Source organism: Lygodium microphyllum, chromosome 1, assembly GCF_053477565.2.
Source record: "Lygodium microphyllum isolate KBCC chromosome 1, Lygodium_microphyllum_v1.1.10, whole genome shotgun sequence".
Lineage (NCBI taxonomy): Eukaryota > Viridiplantae > Streptophyta > Polypodiopsida > Schizaeales > Lygodiaceae > Lygodium > Lygodium microphyllum.
In genome coordinates this window covers 168,352,194-168,356,107 of record NC_141135.1, presented here as the reverse complement: position 1 = coordinate 168,356,107, position 3,914 = coordinate 168,352,194, and the positions used below count along the sequence as shown (strand labels likewise).

General features: G+C 40.9%; 1 pseudogene; it reads left to right on the top strand.

The window, feature by feature from the left end:
- Window positions 1–487: 487 nt before the first annotated feature.
- LOC148041957 (small ribosomal subunit protein eS7y pseudogene) lies at window positions 488–941 on the top strand (annotated as a pseudogene).
- The last annotated feature ends 2,973 nt before the right edge of the window (window positions 942–3,914 follow it).

Below are 3,914 nucleotides of genomic sequence, written 5' to 3'. Positions count from 1 at the left end.
TGCAAATCTCCAACTTTGGCATATAGGAAAGGGAATTCACTTGCAAGATGACCTGCTTTATTGGCTTCTAGTACAGCACTAGATCCATTAGTTTGAAACTTTACCAATCTGTTGACAAAGGTGATACTTCTCGGGGTGTGGCGAGCCTCTCTTGAGGCATCTAGTCTGACAGAACTCTTCACCCTCAGAGCTTGTGCAAAGAACATCCAAGCAAGTTTTGACAGATCCCTGTGCTTGAACCTCAAGAGCTAGCAGTTTTTCTGTTGTGGGAATTATCTTCCTCTTTGCATAGAGAGCCCATGACTTATACTCGTAAGCCCCAGTCAGTTTCACGAACTTGTATTACTTGCCTAATCAAGGTATCTTTAGACATATCCATCTCTCTTGCGGTATAATTTTGATAGGGACTAAGGGGAACATCGGTTAGATTTTCAGACACAGAGGGTTGCCGTTGATGAAAGAAATGGTGCGATGAGTGGTATGATCAACTGCGGATCATGGGCCAAAAAATAAGCTTGGAAAGGACAAAGGCCTGGAGCTTGATGAATTCGAGGAGTCTGTTGCACAGGCTCTTTTTGATCTGGAGAACACCAACCCAAAGCTTCAAAGTGATTTGAAAGACCTGTTTATCAACTTAGACAAGCAAGTTGACATTTCGGGCATGCGAAAAGCAGTTGTAATTCATGTGCCATGTAGGCTTCGTAAGGCATTTAGAAAGATTCATGCTCGATTGTTACGCGAGCTAGAGAAGAAATTCAGTGGGAAGGATGTAGTTTTGATTGGCACAAGGCGCATAATGAGGCCTCCAAATAAGGGGTCTGCCTTGACTCGTCCTCGTAACCGAACATTAACAGCAGTACATGAAGCCATTCTCCAAGATTTTTGTTTACTCAGCTGAGATTGTTGGGAAACGAACTTTCTCTCTGCTTTTTCCTTTTTAATCTGATTAGTGCGTATCGGTTTTGAATATGCTCCGCTCTTGCCAATAAAGCCTCCCCGTCCGGTCCCAAAAGAACTGTGAGTCCCCCAAAACCCCCAAAGGCCAGAAGCCTCCCAGAAAGAGAGATGGGAATAGCACCCGTGCTCTTATTAGCCCAGAGAAGAAAGTTTAAAGCCATGAAAATCCCAAAAGCAATCCCAGGAAAAAAAAGCAAATCACGCGCCATGCTATTGATCTCCAGCGGCACTGCAACATACCCTGTAGCTATTCCAAGAATCAAATACAGCATAATCAACCGAGAAAGAAGCATTCCTCTTGAAGCAGGAGACATAAATCCAAATGCTACAAAGAGGATCGTTACAACTGCCATTCCAGTAATCTGAACCCCATCCCCAACCATGATACTCAGCAGCTCATGTGGTGATAAGAAGGAAGTGCCTTGACAAATGGTCCATGTCAATTGCAATAAGCAATCAATGAATGGAGCTCATTTTGCTGAAGAGGTTGCTTTCCCAGCATGATATATATATATATGACAGCCATTGTGAATCCACATTTCGTACATGCCAAGCTGCCACATACAGAGAAGCTACATGTGCCAGGCTAAACGGTTTGAACTGTTGTCTTGCCTTCCCAAATCCATTTGAGCTCATACACAAGCTGATCTCAGGATTATCAAAGCTAGTAAAGGGTTGTTTTGCAAGTATCATTGCTACATGTTAGCTGTTTCAGCCATCCAAACCAGATGAGGTTTGAACAACAGTAAAACAATTGACAGTTAGGATGCTGCAGAGTACCTCATATCTGTCGGAGTTTGGCTTCCCAGTTTCAGATTGGAAAAACTAGTTTCATATAGAATTGAACAAAAACTTATGTATAGAGTTAGAAAAATTGTGTAAACAATGTCAAAGCTTCCCAAAAATTTTGTGTCTGCTTGGAGCACCAATCACTGCTGTATAGTAAAACAGAGATTTCAGTAACAGCACATGTATAGTTGTCCTTGTATCGGAGTGTGTAGAAAGACAGATGAATGCTGATGCCCCTCAAGCCCACATTCTACATATCCTAAAATAAGTGTAGCCCATGAGACTGCATCTCGAGTTACCAATCTATCAAAAACTCCATGTTCTTCTACAAGCATGTCACATTTAGCGTACATGTCAACCAGAGCATTACGGATAAGTTCCTCTTGCACCAAACCCCTCTTCACTATATTACCCACGTAGAATAAAAGAGCAAACATAACGACTAAGTATGTACAAAGTATCAAATCCCACACACACAACTTTTTGGTGGATTCCACACCTCGGATGCGTAGCAGTATGACAACGCCCTGTCAGACGCATATTCCAGGTCAATCTGCGCGTGCGTGTATCATCACGTGTATGTTGACCTGCACACACACTCTAAGACGCGCCCTCAGACGCAATGAGAGAAACATTTTTTCGCGTCTATACCTGCATCTACACTAAAATGTAGACGCGCTAGCAGACTCGCCCAGTCGGCTAATTTTAGTCCGACGACTGCCATTGATGATTTACAAAATGCAATACATAATGGAATCGGAAATCCTAATACACAGACAGAGCAGAGAGAGAAAAAAACAAGGAGAGAGAGAGAGAGAGAGAGAGAGAGAGAGAGAGAGAGAGAGAGAGAGACTCACCTTGGGTGTTTGGTGTGGCGGGTGGTAGCACTTCTTCCTTCTCCTTCTTCCTCTCCTTGGTAAGTTACCCTCCCTTGATGGTTGCTCACTTGCTTGCTACTTCTTCTTGTTCTACTCTCTCTTGTTCTCTCTTTCTTCCTCTCCTTGGCTTTCCTTTTTCCCTTCTTGTGTGTTTGAAATGAAAGAAGAGGTGAGTCATGAGGAGGTGAGGCATGAAGAGACTACATGTCTGCTAAACTCAAGCTTCAAAACCGCAAAAAATGTAAGAAAGAAAAGGCGCAGTTTGAAAAAAAAGATTTAAGCATTAGGAGAAATATGGACTCTCTTTTTTGCCCCTTAAGGAGTGAATAAACAAATATAGGCCTAACCAATGAGAGAGCTGGGATTCCAGATTCATGTAACATGAATCTTCTAGCCATATCTTGGACCAAATCTTCCCTTAGCAATAAAATAAGGGAAAATGTCGGGACTACAATGCTGTCACTTCTTGGAAGTTTGTGCCTCGAATTTTCATTTTCTTATTTTTTATGTTTGACTTTTCTTTTCTCCCCTTTTCAGTTTCCCCCTCTTTCTTAGGCGGAACTCAAATTTGTCATATCTCTTTCCCCGCTTCTTCTTTCCTGATGAAATTTTACAGCCTCACTGTTGCTTGCCCTGTGTGTAACCCTGTAAAATTTCATTTGCTTTGCACAAGCACAGAGAGAGTTTCATGTGTTTTATGAGAGCAGAGTTTGTTTTACCAAAGCCCTAAGATTCTCTTCACAAAACTCTACAGGTATATTTTTCTCTTCCATAGATGTTCTATGATAAAGTTTTATCTCGTTTGGAGAAAACCTATGCAAGTTATGTGCATTCTCTGACATGTAATTTCTTTTTTTTTAATGCTCTAGGAGTCTCTTACAGTCAAGAATAGTGATATTTTGAACACTCAACTTCTTCTTCAACATCTTAGGGTTTCTCTGTAAACAAAGTTACAAGTATATTGTCTTGTTTTTTTGTTGCTCCACTGTTAAATTTTATCTCGTTTAGACAAAATGTATACAAGTTACATGCATACTAAGCTTTCCTTTGTTTTTTTACTCCAAGAATCTCCGAGGGTGAAGAACAATGATTTATTAAGAACTCAACTTCTACAACATCTTTGGGATTTTTTGTAGAGAAAGCCACAGGTATATTGCCATTTTTTACTGCTGTTCCATGGTTAAATTTCAACGCATTTGGACAAAGCCTATATAAGTTATATGTATGCGTTGACCCAAGATTTATTTTGTTTTTGTACTGCGTGAATCTGTCAGTGAAAGAACAATGGTC